This window comes from Myxine glutinosa, chromosome 9 (genome assembly GCF_964187855.1).
Source record: "Myxine glutinosa chromosome 9, kmMyxGlut1.1, whole genome shotgun sequence".
NCBI lineage: Eukaryota > Metazoa > Chordata > Myxini > Myxiniformes > Myxinidae > Myxine > Myxine glutinosa.
Window position 1 is genome coordinate 6454895 of NC_136269.1, and position 17176 is coordinate 6472070.

General features: G+C 43.6%; 1 protein-coding gene across 1 annotated transcript in view; it reads left to right on the top strand.

The window, feature by feature from the left end:
* Positions 1–17176, top strand: part of LYST (lysosomal trafficking regulator) — a 457799-nt gene that overhangs the window by 112618 nt on the left and 328005 nt on the right. The window lies entirely within an intron of this gene.

Here is a 17176-nt window from a genome sequence, read left to right on the forward strand (position 1 = left end):
GACCCTCCACCGACGAGCTCCAATTTCCAGTTACCACCGGCTGCCAGGGGTAATTGCCGCAGAGGGGGGCCCGCAGGCATCGCTCCTCAGAGCTTGCTCTGTACCTGCGGACACACACACCTTCCCCACCCACAAGACCCCAAAACACACTTCCTCCCCCGCTGCCATTCAATTCTCCACACAACTCAGCACAATTCAGTACAATTCATAGATGGTGTAAAAGGTGTTACAAGGCTTGCCATGGCCTGCCAATGTGAAATCCCATTCACAGTTCGAATCATTGAATCCTTACACATTTCCATTAGCACATTTCCAAAAAGCACAATTATCGCCCCTCATTATCTCCAATAATCATCACTCACTCTTCAGGTTCCACTCTCACGACCACATCAAAACACCTAACCACAACACAAAAACATACGCCACCCACAAGACACTGTGTGGCTCCCATTCCATCCCCTCACCGGCCATGTCATCACTCTCACCCGCCTCCCAACTCCAATTTACATGTCCCCAATTTCCAAAGCAAATCCTGAAGCCTGGGACAGTACTCCTCAAAACACTCACCTCAAGTGCAGGTAGTTGCAGGTTGGTCAGGTCCAAAGGTGCCATCCACCCATACAATTCCCAAAATTTCACATTGGGCCTACCAAATACTTCCAAATTCCTCTTTTGTCCCCACCACACTGGCAGGTATGTGGATCCGCATCCAACGGTGATCATCACTACACAACTACCTGTGGCCACGACAGCTCTGCACCTCTACCGTGCAAGGGTCACCGGGACAAGGTGAGCAGTCAAAACGCCAACATGGCCCATGAGTGTCCATAAGGGTGCGACCCACCATCCATCCTTCGGCCCCCCTGCGAGGAACACAGCTGCAGCAGCCCCAGCTGGCCAATGTGGTGAGCACTTGCTGCCACAACACACACTACCGCACACACAACCTCGGCCCTGGGGGGCACGGTCGCAGTGCGTGGCATCCCTACAGCCACGTCCCCTGCACCTCCCCATCATCCCCCAGTCCGACTACAGAACTGCAGCCCCCCAGTGCTCACCCACACTTGACCACACCAAGGTCCAGTCAACAGCCATGCTCCACCAGGAGACCCACCCAGAAGACATGGTCCACACACCTCGGACACGCACAGCACCACGTTGACCCTCAGGCTACACAACTACATCCCCATCATCCCGCGTCCCAAATATCAGCACAGTTGCCCCCGCAACCAGTTGAAAGCTGTGTCTTGCTACCCTATTAATTTTATCACAGCCTCCAACACTTTGGTCTACACACCTGGATCAATAATGGCGTCACTGTACAGTGTCCACCATGGCATTTCAAAATCCACCCTTAAATTTCCATCTAACCCACAGATTACCCATGCTAAACATTTATCACATTTCACTAACCTCACCAAAGAAGGATGCTTTGCCATACACATGCCAGCCGAGCATGGCCCATATGCTCGGCTCGTTACACATCTCCCGATTCACATCCCCATGGCTCTCTTCCCAACCCGAGAGTCCATAAATCATAACGGAGCATCTGTGGAAGGTCACTCACACCATCACGTTCCACAGATGCCCCAATGGTTGTCCGGCAGGCTATCTCCATCCCCGTCCATTCGGTTTGACCCGCGTCCATAGACCAACCACCATGCCAGGTCACCACATGCTGGTTGTCCCAGCGTCCCTGGAGGAGGGTGCCAGGCCGCATGCCGGGTGGTCACCACATCAGTCCCAAGTTGGCCGTCCGCAGTGCCACCACCAAAGCGCGACCCACAACACCTCCCCCTAGTGGTCCTCAATAAATGCCAACCCAGGCTTGAGAAACCACCTCGGACCCCTCTGGAGGTCTTAACCCCCACCAGGGTCCGGTGACCCTGCCGGCCCGAGCCACCAGCTCGGACGGCGCCCCGACGGACAAGGGACGCCACACTCCACCAGACCCCCCGTGGGACCCAGGTCGTACCTCGACACCCAAGGCTGGACCCCACGTCCAAATCTCGCCATCACAGCCCCCCAGCTGGCCGGCATACCCAAATTTTGAAAGGGGCAACTTTTGCCCGAGGCCATCCCCCATGACCTCTCCATGTCCAAATCCCGCAGCCCGGGGACCAATCCCCACCATGGCTGCTCCAAATCACTTTCCCATTGTAATTTTATTTTAAATTTTCTTTTACAAATTTTCATTCCCACTGCCAAACCGCAGCTGCAGGGAACAACCTCTACCACCGGTTGTTCTGCCCCTCCCTGCAGTTGATCCAAATTCCCTACAGGGACCAAATCTCCAGAAGCTCTATCTCCCGATTCTCCAAGATCCAAATCCAGCCCGGAGCCAACACACTCCCCCAACTGGTTGTCCAATTTTGGAGCCTCTGTTTCCAAATAGCAGTGTACAGTGAGCGTCCCCTCGGTCATTCCAACCACCTCCTCGGACCAACTCACCTCATCACCCAGGCTCCTTTGGGCCTGAACAAGCTCTACCTCCATGGGACTGTCACAGGTCTCCAGCCGCTGGATCAAATCATCCTCATTACAAATCATTCCTGGCCCCGCCAGGCTTTGATCAATATCCCCAATAAATACCCGGTCCGGCTCTATCGCATGGACCCCCAAAAACTCTACCCCCTCTTGCTCCGCACCACCGCCCTGGTGCTGCACAATTCCAAATTCATCCCCCGGTTGGGGTGTTGTGACATCCACACGGTCCCGATAAACAACCAGGCCAGAATGTGGGAAACATTCCTCATTACAACTCTCACATTCCAAATTTCCTTCCCCGCTCACCTGTGGACATTCCCCATCCACCTGTGCACCTGCGGTCTCCCCATCATCCCCCATTTTGTTTGCCAGCCCATCAATTTTTATACTCCATTTCCGCCATTCCCTCCCCTGCGACTCCATTATATTTTCCATCCTTTCCATTATTCGAAACAATTGACCCAACATCTGGTCGGTTGTCGGGGCCGTTCCTACTACTCCCGACTCCCCGGTGGGGGAGGGGGATAAGTTGGTGCTCGGGACGGGGGAGGTTCCAAGGCTCACCTCGACATTTAATTCCCCTATTTCCGGCTCACTCCCGACGCTGACGGAGGCCTCGCTGCGTACTTCCATTTCGTCGACCTCCGACATCCGCTTTTCGGAAGGTCGTTCCCCGCGCGCGTATTTATTTTAATAATTCCTGAAACACAATTTAAATTTGACGAAGACGCGATATCGCGCTCCGTTTGCCCAATTGATTATCAAATTTCTCCGCCTCAACTATAACAATTCTGCGTTCGAACGTTGGGCGCAATGTATGCCCGACCGTGTCGATGTCGCCCCGCGGACAAAAAAATTTGTCCGACCGTGTCGATGTCTCGCCGCGGACAAAAAAATTTGTCCGACGGGTTCAAATCCTACACTCCTGACACCACTTGTTACGCAACCGTGATTAACACCACAGTTACGGATGGCCGATTTGCGAGACTTTAACTCCCGAGGCGAACACTCAATGGCGGATTCAAGTTCAACACAAACGCGCGGAATGGCGGGACACAGCGAAGGCTCCGCAACCTTATCTATTAAAATCAAACACCCAGGAAAACTGCGTTCAGATATATATACAGAAAATAATATAAGGATTTATTATCGAATAGTAATACAGTGAAAAAGCCGCGCCGGTAAATCTAATAACTCTAAATCGGGACGTCCCCAAACGACTGACAGCAAACACGATACGAGGGAGATTATGGATACAAAAATAACACTTCACGTCGTTCAAATGTACGCGGATGCGGCTTATCTGTCTTTCGTCGTCTCTCGGGGCGGCCGTCCAACACCGCTCCTTTTGGCCCGATCGCACACCACCAGGTCCTTCGCTCCAAGCTCTACGAGGCCCCGCTCCAGGCACCACGCGTCCGACGCGTGGCCAGCAGCTTCACACGAGGACGATCTCCACAAGGCCCGTGCACCAATGGTTCAACGGAGGGCTCGACTTGCAACGAACTGCTGCGAACTGCCGCGTGCTCTGTGGGCTTGGTGTGCTCGGTGTGTGAACGAACTCTCCACCAACTGCCTTCGGGGAGCTTTTCCACCAACTGCCTTCGGGGAGCTTTTCCACCAACTGTGTCTCTGCGTCGACTGTGTGCTCCAACCAACTCCTACGAACTCTCTGGTGTCTGCCTGCGTCTGCCACGAACTCAACTGGTGTCTGCCTGCGTCTGCCACGAACTCAACTGGTGTCTGCCTGCGTCTGCCACGAACTCAACTGGCTGAAATGGCGTCCGACCGTCGCATATATTGGTGGCCGATGACGTCACATTGGCGCACTCCTCAGCCAATCATAGCCTCCCAACTCGCCCAGGTCACGCCCTCTGCGGCATGCGACTCCTGACATCTCCCGTCCGCGACCCCCCCGCGGTCGTTTTGTAACACGTGCCAGCGAGGTTGGTAGGCCTTTGAGGTGCGAACGGCGGCGGCCAACCGTGGCGGTGTTTTTGGCCTGGTTTCCTGTCTATTTATTACGAAGTCAATGTCAGGGAAAGGGAATTATTTAATGTTGCGCTAAGGACCTAACTAATGTTTATGTGGTTTGCAGTGCCATAATGGACAAAGGTTTGACTACCAGGTGAGACTCACAGGGGCGTTACCTTTAATCCCTCACTATTTAACACTCGGACCTCCAGGTAGATCCACAATCATACATCTTACCCCGACAAACGCCTAAACATCAAGAACTTATTACATGTAGAGTCCCTGTCACGACAGCCGAATACCTACCTATTCAGATCTACCTAGCTCTAGATATTGCTCTACCAAATTCATAACAATATGTTGCAGTGTGATCCAGGCAAATGGTCACATAAATTTCCTTGGTGAAGGTAAGCATCCATCTCCAAGTTACACAGGAGAATGTCTTCATCATTGTTTGAGAAGGAGGGTGTATGCCACGATTAACTTCATTTTTAGCCACAAATTTTCTTTCTCGAACTTCTTCCCAATTCCGTTAGCACTCCCTTCAAAATGTGATCTCATCTTATCCTTATGCTCAGTCACATCTGAATCTGCTTTCCACACACACTGAATCAGATAGGGTACATCTTACCATGAAATCAGCATAATCATGTATGTCTTCCGACAGTTTCACATTCAACAATTGTTTCCCTTAAAACATTCAAAAAGTTATATTCCTTTATATGCGTCACACAAATAATATTCAATCACGTATGTATTTTCTACTAAACTAAGAATAGCATCCACAATTGCTTTCAGGGTAATATAGTTCAAAAATTAACTCATGCAGTTATTTAGCACTACTTAAAGAAAATAAATGCATTTATAACAGTGTATATGATTATAATCACAAACAGGAATATCTAATTCCCAACAAATTTTGCAAACCAACAAATTAAGCATAATGTATTATTATCATAATTTCTCCCCACTTCTTCTGCGTCTTCTTTTTTTTTTTCTTTTTTTTTTCAAACAGTGTGTAACTTGTGGTGATAGAAGTTCACCGGTTGACACAATTCACAACATTTTTGTTATGCCCTTATCTTAACTCTACTGTATTCATTTGCAACATCACTTGATTCAATCTTTTAATCTCAGTATTTATGTCGCCATAAAAGTCTTCCTCTTGTGGTTCCACATTTCTTTCCTCATTTGTCACTTCATGCATTATCATAGTGTTGTTGGTTACCTTATTCAAACACACCGTCACTAAGGCTTTCAAGCAAGCCACCACTAAAACAATTGTCAATATAACTACTAAACCAACAAACAAGTCTGCTACTCCTCCAAATGTGTTTCCCAACCATGCAAAGGCACCCCCTTTTATATAATCGTGGTATCTTGCTCCCTCTTGTCCCACCTGTAGCCATCTGTAAGACATGTGAGCTACCCCTTGTATATGTTCATACCTATAACATAATTATATGTCGATGACATTCAACATTATATACCAAACTAACAAGCTTCCTAAAAGGTAAATAAAGAAAATCCCTTAATATGTAACATAAATCAGATTATTTGTCTTACCCTGGTCCCCCTATCTCCTGGGGTCGAACTAAATCCCTTAATCATGAGTGTAGTTGTGATACATTATCCCTCATGCTGCGCTAATATCAGTAGATAATGTATGTCATGTAGGCAAATAAATGTCCCTATCCCAAGTAGGAATACCACATGTTGAAAATGCAATGTTTATCAATGCAAGGGGTGTTAAAATGTAATTCAAATGAATGTAAATCACGACTATCATTTATCTGCCACTGAATGTTCTGCTGGGCTGCTAGGTGCAGCCTCATTTTCTGTGGGATCGTCCACCTTAGCCCCATGTGCTTGCTTGCAATGAGAGGCATGAATCCAACTTTCTATTTTGGGTCCATATTTGTTTCTATTCTTATCAATCTCCTATGGTTTATCAATTCGTTCCAAGATACCGCATCCAAAGGTTTTTTAACCAAAGCTCTACCAAACTATTTCCAATTTGAACAAAAATGCCAGTGAAACAATGATTCGAAGAATTAACTTCAAGGGGTCAATAAATTTATTCTATAACCAGATCTAATTTTCTCATCCAATAGTTTGCCTTGCCACATGTCATATTATAACACTTTAATAAACCTTCGAAAAATGTTTCCCATCTCAACAAATTTCCTTTTTACAAATAGCCATGTGTAACTTACGTATTTAACTACAATTTCCTCTCAATTTGTTTGGCCTAACTGGCCGCAAAAGTGGCTGCCAGCATGCAGTACCGTTTTTTTTATCTACCAAGGAAGTGCTCGTCCACACAAGACCTCTACCAAAATGTTGTTTGTAAAAACAAATCTGGGATTTCTGATTACGTGGATGCACCCTCTCAGGACATTTTCAGGCTGCTGTTAACAATCCACTACGATAAATTAATTCGTTTACCCTGTGTAAATTATGTATTCTAGGAAGTCAGTGTAAGACTTCTCCCAAATTTGACTAATTTTGTACTCCCACATTTTTTATGAAGCTCATCTATCTATAATTCCAGTAATCTCTGTGTGTGTGTGTGTGTGTGTGTGTGTGTGTGTGTGTGTGTGTGTGTGTGTGTGTGTGTGTGTGTGTGTGTGTGTGTGTGTGTGTGTCTGTGTGTGTGTTTGTTTGTTTGTCTGTGACCGCTGTTTCTCGACAACTACCGGTCCGATATACTTGAAACTTGCCAGGTATATTGCTGGGGACCCGAGGATGTGCCTTTTCAAGGTTTCATATTAATCGGAGAAGTAGTTACCGAGCTATGGCGATTTCTTTACCAAACACTGCAAGCCGTTCGCTTTGGACCAAACCATTGCATGTAAATAGAGGGGGGGGGTTCTGTGGTCGTTGCGAATGGACCAAACCATTCATGTAAATAGAGGGGGGGGGGGGGGGGTTCTGTGGTCGTTACTGCCACGTGGTTTCAAAGTTTTTTTTTGTTGTTGTTGTTTGCACGCATGTTTTTTTGCACCCACGTACGGGCACGCCCTAGGATGTTTACACACACACACCCCTACACAAATTTTTTTTTTTTTTTTTTTTTGGCAAGGAACGGGCACCCACGTACGGGCACGTCCTAGCTTATATATAGTACGGGCATGCCCTAGTATCCATAAATAGCTGTTATTCTCATATAAATTCTATAAAAAATGGAATCCCAAGATTACTCCCAATTTTTTACTATTAATGAATGGCTGCTCATAACTCAGCAAATCAAATCTTTATATTCCATCTCCCTTGACAAAAGAGATAATTTTCATAATCAAATTTCTATTTTTATTTTATTTTACGAATTCTCTCGATATGCGATCCCATCCACATGGAACTATCTATTTTCAGACAAGGCACACTGTCGGTGTCAACAATCTTGTAAGATTGATACACAAAACAACAACAACAAACACAAACATTGATACACAAAACACACACACACGCATGCATTATGCATATTTGTTTGCGTTGGAACCATTATTTACAGATCAGGATGGGTGTCATTTTTTTATTTCAATTTCATAAAATTTGTCCTTCAATTTTATAAACGCTAATACACAAATGGACCAAAAAGTTTATTCTTAGAAAACCCCTATGATGTCACATTGAAATTACCCTTTCAGTTCCCACAATAATTTATCCAAATTTGACTACACGCCCATTTACATGTCAGTCGACCACTTACCTATCGATCATGCGGAACAATAGTCCGAAATTCCCACCTGATCATCATGTGACTCTTGTCACTTGGTTTCAAAAAATTTGCAACGCAATTGTTCCAAACTTTGTAAATTTAAAATTGCTGTGCCCAAAATAGAAGATCCAATTTTGGCATTTGATCAATTAATTATTAATTTGTTAACAAGCAAAAAGAAAAAATGAATCATTCTTGCCCCGAAAACTTTTCAGACACAAGAATCATCGACAGTTATTCATGTTTGTCCAGTAATCGAATCTGTTGAGGCCAATCATCATTTGGGATTTGCAGCAATGAAGGCCTAATCATTGTCTGAGGTACCGGTAAGCACTGGTACCCTTGATCTTGGTTTGCCCCATGAACTTGTCTTCCTGTTGACATACGGACATCTTCTTCTCCAATGTCCCATCTCTCCACACTTGAAACACCGGTTTCTGTCGTTGCCTGGTCTGTGCACCTGTGCACTTGTATTGCTGGGCTGCATCTCTACATCCCTGAGTTGCCACTGCAATCTCTCGTTATCTCCTGAAACACGAAAAAATTCTCTGTACCGTCCTTTTTGTGGAGACAAATGGGAATCAGATGGGACAACTGTCACTTCTACTCCTATTTTCGGGGGTAGTTGTGCATTTATCTCCTCCACTGTATCCTGTATCCTTTTTATTTTAAGTTCTAGGTCCGTTATCCGTTCTTGCTGTTCCTGTTGTCTGGATTCACCATCCCAAAGATGGAATGCAGGCCAGTCTACCGTTAGATTCTGTCTCTTCCTGGCTCTCAATTTTTGTCCTAATCTTTCCAATCTACTTCGGTCAAATGTACCATCTCTTGGAAACTCCTTAGCATGTCCCTTTGTCCAGAAATGCCAATTCTCGACCTCCCTTATAGCTTCTGCACCATAACGGTCGTACATATGATATGTACAAGTACCTTTTTGTGGAATCTCTGGTTGTCCTTGTGTATTGTTGCAGGCTCCATTTCCCATTTTGCCTGTATGTGAATAACACTCTTTACTCACTCAATGTATCAGATAGATTACTAGGATCTGCGCTTTGGAATACACCTGTACACACCTGTACTATATGTACTGTAAATAAAATCTACTGGGGTCTGTTCCACCTTTTATCAAAGTAGCGTTGGATGTGTTGTAGCTTGTTCCAGGTTCCTCTAAAGCTTCACTCGTACTTCCAGGAAGGATCTGTCCACCTGTTCAAACGGTGATTTCCAGAGAATCTCTCTCACCTGTGGCTTTTGCACAACCCAATCTCACAGATCGGCACTGCAGATGAGCCAAACGGGTCAGTATGAAATGGGTGAATCCGCAGGTATCTCGTTCTGTCGAAGGGGGAATCACACAATGGTAACCACACATATATATCCATACATAGACTCACTACCTTGCTCAATTTTCCAGGGTTGTTTTCACATTGACAATATCTCACAAAGATATCGAAGCTTCTTTCTTGAGACCGCATTTTGCTCAATCAATCAATTTATTCACTTAAATCAGTTCCATTATTCAATTTCAATTGATTTATCAATATTCATCAATAAATCAAATTACTCATTTTAGATGACTCCCTGCATAAGCCCCTTCCCCAATGATGTCAGGACAGATCCATCCATTGACTGAGCGAAGATCATCGGTCGTCACCTCCGATCCCTACCTCATGCCAATTGACGAATCACTGTTCTGTACTAGGGTCATATCTGACATATTTTCCCAATTTTGCCTGGTCACCACAAATTCTCTTTGCAACCACTAAAGGCATCTCATCCTTCATTTGTGGGACAGCCAAAATTGATGGCAGGTATTAAACGTTCATTTGGGGAAAAAAAGTCATCATTTTTTAAAATAGTACCCAAAATCTCTTGGCAATCGAAATTTCGTAAAACTCCTGAAATGGAACTGTAAAATTCCTTCAAGCATGCTAAATTTTGAAACTCCATTGTTTGTAATACACAATTTATCCCATAGGGCTTGAAAGTTCTTTTAGTAATGCCATATATCCATATTTCTTTTCAAAATGTTCCTAACATACCTTAATCCCATTAGACCTCAAATAACCTACAATCCAAAAATAAATTTGTGACATTTCAACAATTATTACAATATCATTGTACTTCTCATCCGTAACAGTTTATTAAAAGGACAGATAGTAGCTATGGAACAGGTGCATGTATATGTAACAGGTGCATGCCCCCAGGGCACCGTTTCCTTCCCTTTTCATCCACCTTATAAAACATCAACACCATTCATTAAGATACTATAAATATCACATAATTCCACTCTTCCTTCAGTGAGGCCAGTTTTCCATCTGGTTCAAGATTTACATTTCATTCCATTAATTTGGAGCATTAATTTCATTAATTTATCACGACTTATGATAAGCATTGATCATTTGAACACAAATTGAACAAATTTAATCAAACAATTAACTTGACATTCACGAAATAAAATGAATTTTATGACTTTTCTCATTATCTAAAAAGTTTACAAAATGTCCCAAATCTGTATATTTTTTTAATACTGTGGTTAAACTGAAAAATTGTTTTGTTGGACTCATGCAAGATCCCTTACAAATTTTGAAAATTTTCCAAAGACATAGCTTACTCTTAATATATGTCTGTATATTTTTACAAAATCCAACTACCATTTGTCTTTTAGTTCTATTCCCCATGATGCCCCCACTAAACACCCGTGTTAGTCCAATACAGGGTCTTTTAATTTTTTTTTTTCACAATTTCCAATTCAAATTTATTCTCTTCCTTCCTATGAAATCTTTTGTGAGAATTTTATGGAAAGTCACATCTTTTTCCCAAATTTACTGTAAGTTCTCCAATGATCATGTCCGGTCTTGAACATTCCACGAATCCTGCAACAAATTTTCTCATACCCACTCGCATTAGATCCATTTCACATATCTGTTCATGAAATTTCATAAATGATCACACAAGTAATGATCACATTGTGATGACCTCTAAACATTCCTAAACCAATGAACTAGCCTGGCGATGCCAAATACCCCACACTTCTGTCATCTTAGAAGTCACTGTTTGCTTTAGACAAGTATTTATCAAAGCCTTCAGACAAATTATTAGCAATATTATTCCTAAGATTAAAATTATTAGGATTATTATCAAATATTTATCAAATATTAGAATTATCATCAAACCAATGAATGACTCAAATTTTTTTTTTTTTTTTTTTTTTTAATGACTGCACATCCAAACTTAGATATTTTGAGTTCCGTAACTTTAATACCTCAAATTTTCCATTTCTTCCCTCCCTGATCCTTAGATGTAGGGATGGGTTCTTTTTAGGATCATGTTGCGTCGACCATTATTTTCTTACTCGATTGGCTGATAGCATAACCAATCCACACGTGCTTCGTCCGAAGATGCGTCTTTTAGGAATTTAATTAAATAAGTCATTTATAAAATTTAATGCATTGATTAAATGATTAATCAATAAATCAATAAATCAAAATCTTTGATAGCCATATCACTTGGTCACTGTCATGTATCAGCCAACTAATTCAACCAACAGCTATTTTTATTCAACATAGGCCAAAAGTAAACAACAATTTCAAAATCCTCAATTTTCATTTGATTAACTTGACATTCGAATGGGATTTACATATCAGCCACCTAATTCAACCAACAACTATTTTTATTTAACATAGGCCAAAAGTCAACAACAATTTCAAAAAATTCCTTAATTTTCATTCGATCGGTTGACATTCGAATGGGATTTACATATCAGCCACCTAATTCAACCAACAACGATTTTTATTTAACATAGGCCAAAAGTCAACAACAATTTCAAAAAATCCTTAATTTTCATTCGATCGCTTGACATTCGAATGGGATTTACATATCAGCCACCTAATTCAACCAACAACTATTTTTATTTAACATAGGCCAAAAGTCAACAACAATTTCAAAAAATCCTTAATTTTCATTCGATCGCTTGACATTCGAATGGGATTTACATATCAGCCACCTAATTCAACCAACAACTATTTTTACTTAACATAGGCCAAAAGTCAACAACAATTTCAAAAAATCCTTAATTTTCATTCGATCCCTTGACATTCGAATGGGATTTACATATCAGCCACCTAATTCAACCAACAACTATTTTTATTTAACATAGGCCAAAAGTCAACAACAATTTCAAAAAATCCTTAATTTTCATTCGATCGGTTGACATTCGAATGGGATTTACATATCAGCCACCTAATTCAACCAACTATTTTTATTTAACATAGGCCAAAAGTCAACAACAATTTCAAAAAATCCTTAATTTTCATTCGATCGCTTGACATTCGAATGGGATTTACATATCAGCCACCTAATTCAACCAACAACTATTTTTATTCAACATAGGCCAAAAGTCAACAACAATTTCAAAAAATCCTTAATTTTCATTTGATCGCTTGACATTCGAATGGGATTTACATATCAGCCACCTAATTCAACCAACAACTATTTTTATTTAACATAGGCCAAAAGTCAACAACAATTTCAAAAAATCCTTAATTTTCATTCGATCGCTTGACATTCGAATGGGATTTACATATCAGCCACCTAATTCAACCAACAACTATTTTTATTTAACATAGGCCAAAAGTCAACAACAATTTCAAAAAATCCTTAATTTTCATTCGATCGCTTGACATTCGAATGGGATTTACATATCAGCCACCTAATTCAACCAACAACTATTTTTATTTAACATAGGCCAAAAGTCAACAACAATTTCAAAAAATCCTTAATTTTCATTCGATCGCTTGACATTCGAATGGGATTTACATATCAGCCACCTAATTCAACCAACAACTATTTTTATTTAACATAGGCCAAAAGTCAACAACAATTTCAAAATCCTCAATTTTCATTCGATCGCTTGACATTCGAATGGGATTTACATATCAGCAAACTGAATTCAACCAACAACTATTTTGAGATCAACATAGGCCAAAGTCAACAACAATTTCAAATTTCTAAAATCCTCAACTTTCATCTGATTGACTTGAAATTTGAATGGGATTTACATATCATGTTATATATCGCTTTCCGCCCGATCTCTCAATAGCGAAGAATCGCTTAAAAATTAAATAATTCTTGTATCTGAATCCATATCTGGGTCTTCACCAAAATCCAATTGAACCACCAATTCTTTTTATTCAACCCGGGCGAAGCCGGGTACCTCAGCTAATCATGTTATATGAGCCTCAACCCAAGTGAAATAACGTACAGCAATGCGAGCACAGGGAGCAGAGGAAAAACACAAAAAAAACAATTACACTGGCTTTGCTTCCTAGAAGCTTCCTGCAAAACGCTTTGCTTCTCGCAAAACGTCCGCCAATGGGAACTAGAGGGAGGGGAGGGAGAAGAGCGGGGGCAAGAGACAGGTAGCAGCACAGGTAGCCGGAATGGAAATGAGGGACAATGAGGGACAATGTTCGGTTTTACCCTGGGGGCGTCGGTATGCAATTTTCATCCAATCGCCATCTTTCACAATAATTCTGGATCGGCATCAGATGGCGTTGTCTGTCATTAATTTATATGCTGATTGAACGAGTTTTAGGTGTTATAAAAATTGGCGGGAAATTTTTTCCTCTCCTCCACCCTTTTTTTTTCTTTTTTTTTTCTTATCTTGGACCCACGGTTTTCGTCCTACACAATTTCGTTTAATTTGTCTAAATCCAACCAGCCGTTCCAAAGATATAAGCCGTTTTGTCGCAATTTTTTTATATTTATTTATTTATTTATTTAAAATACTGAATCGAGGCTCGTGAAAGAGCTGACAACTGCAAGGGAAAGACAGTACAGGGGGACCGCGAGGGAAAGACAGCACAGGGGGACCACGAGGGAAAGACAGCACAGGGGGACCGCGAGGGAAAGACAGCACAGAGGGACCACGAGGGAAAGACAGCACAGGGGGACCGTGAGGGAAAGACAGCACAGGGGGACCGCGAGGGAAAGACAGCACAGTGGGACCGCGAGGGAAAGACAGCACAGAGGGACCACGAGGGAAAGACAGCATAGAGGGACCGCGAGGGAAAGACAGCACAGGGGCACCACGAGGGAAAGACAGCACAGAGGGACCGCGAGGGAAAGACAGTACAGTGGGACCGTGAGGGAAAGACAGCACAGTGGGACCGCGAGGGAAAGACAGCACAGTGGGACCGCGAGGGAAAGACAGCACAGAGGGACCGCGAGGGAAAGACAGTACAGTGGGACCGCGAGGGAAAGACAGCACAGTGGGACCGCGAGGGAAAGACAGCACAAAGGGACCACGAGGGAAAGACAGTACAGAGGGACCGCGAGGGAAAGACAGTACAGAGGGACCGTGAGGGAAAGACAGCACTGGGGGACCGCGAGGGAAAGACAGCACAGAGGGACCGCGAGGAAAAGACAGCACAAAGGGACCGCGAGGGAAAGACAGTACAGTTGGGACCGCGAGGGAAAGACAGTACAGAGGGACCGTGAGGGAAAGACAGCACAGAGGGACCGCGAGGGAAAGACAGCACAGAGGGACCGCGAGGGAAAGACAGCACAGAGGGACCGCGAGGGAAAGACAGCACAGAGGGACCGCGAGGGAAAGACAGCACAGAGGGACCGTGAGGGAAAGACAGCACAGAGGGACCGCGAGGGAAAGAGAGTACAGAGGGACCACGAGGGAAAGACAGTACAGTTGGGACCGCGAGGGAAAGACAGTACAGAGGGACCACGAGGGAAAGACAGTACAGTTGGGACCGCGAGGGAAAGACAGTACAGAGGGACTGCGAGGGAAAGACAGCACAGAGGGACCGCGAGGGAAAGACAGCACAGAGGGACCGCGAGGGAAAGAGAGTACAGAGGGACCACGAGGGAAAGACAGTCAAATACCACATTCGAATTGCGATACCACAAATTGGAAGAAAAGAAAAAAAATCTCCATTTACCGCCGTCTCTCGCACGCCAAGCGAGTCCTCTACCATTTGGGCAGGCAACTCAAAAGTACGTTGTAAGTGCTACACAGGTGTACGAGTGTGTAAACGAGTGTACAGGCCTTACACGACTCGGAAGCAAATCGTCCCATGGTGCACTCATGGCACGATCTTGCTCTTAGTACATGGTAAGGCTTCTAATAACCAGCGTCGAACTGGTGCATTTTTTACACAGCGCAAAAAATACGTATTTACAGAAATCGTGAAACTCAGATAATGGCTTTAAACCCTTGCCGATGTCCCATTGGTGATTTCGTTTGCTCATTCACTATTCCTAAATCGATAAAAACGGATCTCGATCATTACCCGGCGAACTAAATTCCGCATTTGTAATGAGATTTCAACAGGATTACGACTCAAAGGAAAAAGAATGAGCAGACATTTTGTCGGACGTTACCTCGGACGATCGTTACATATATTAAAGTATTTATAATGTCGACAAAATCATATCTTAATTCTTACAAAAATGGTTCTTTGGGTAAAGTAAATCCACAGCACCCGGGGAGTCCGGCTCAACAATGGTTCTTTGTGTTTTTTTTTTTTACTACCCAGCACCCTAGTAAAACTCAAATGGATCTTTGTGTACTAATTAATTACACAGCACCCAGGCCCCGCTCATATGGATCTTTGTGCAGCGCTACACAGAACCTGAGCAAAAGGGTCTTATCTATATTTTCCTTATCAGGGCTTCCGTGCACCAATAGTGCGTGGAGAAGCCCAAACACCACCTCCTCCATGTATATACAGAATAACTATTCCCACGTTCGTACATCATACTGGACAAGAACAAGAACATGCTGACCTTTCAGAAAGATCTTGTCGGTGTCCAATTGATCCCCTTACGGTAGCCACCAAATTGTTCGGGAATGTCAAAGGACTCAGGAGGCTCCGATATGACCAAACAGCTTTTACAAAAGCAACGCTTTATTAACTAATAATTCACTTGTTTCAATATAATAAAGAACTACAATACAATAACGAATTTGGTAATTCAAGTCGTTGGTTCTTCTTCTTCGGCCGGTCTTCTGCTCAGCGCCGGTTTACTCGTTCGTTCCGTCGGGCATGGGCTCTCGTGGCAAGTCTCCCTGGTCAAAGAAATGTTCTCGTTTATATGGGCACCGCCGTGCTAATCCTCCCTCCGCTAAATGCTCCGAGGTCATCCACGCTCGCCCCCCTGCTGTCCAGTTCCTTCACCCTATCTGCATCCCGATGTCCAAAACAATAGCACGGGCTTGGGAATGTGTGTTAGCCCGGGGCCGTGACAAGGTGAACAAAAGGACTCAGAAGGGCTCACCTTCGCTCTTTCATTCCTCTTTTCTCCCGCCTCTGGAACAAACTCCCACACTCACTTCAATCACACTCCTCCCTCCAGGTCTTCAAAACAGCTGTTCACCACCATCTCTTATCTTCCCCCATCCAAAACCTTGATCTTTTCTACCCCCACTAATTCACCCTAGATCCACCTTGTTTGAAATTCCAACTTCTTTCCTGGAAGTCTTGGCAGTGTCCATATGTTTTATACCTCTCCCACCCCCCCCCCTTCCCATGCCTCCCGCCCAAAGCCCTCTCCCTCCCACAGTTCTCTCGATGTCTCCATGTCTCTCGGTCCCTGCTCTCAAATGTTGTTTGTGTCCTTCCCCCTCTCTCCCCATCTTGTCTACCGCTCCCGATGTTATTTGTTTTGTGTGTCTGTTTGTCTTTCTGTGTGATTAATGTTCGCTCTTTCACGAGCCTCGATCTTGTATACAAAACAAAACAAAACAAAACAAAACAAAACAAAACAAAAGGACTCCCAGGTTCCATGTTCCGGGATACATTCCTGACATTCTTACGAACCACCTGCGACTACCTGCTCCGTTTACCAGTCCCAACCAATGATTTACACTTCCACAGGGGAGAACCCTTCTTGATTGACTGACTTCTGTTGTTCATTTTTCTATTTGAAAGCATCGAATACACTTCGCCTTACAAATTAAACTAATCTTAAAACCAA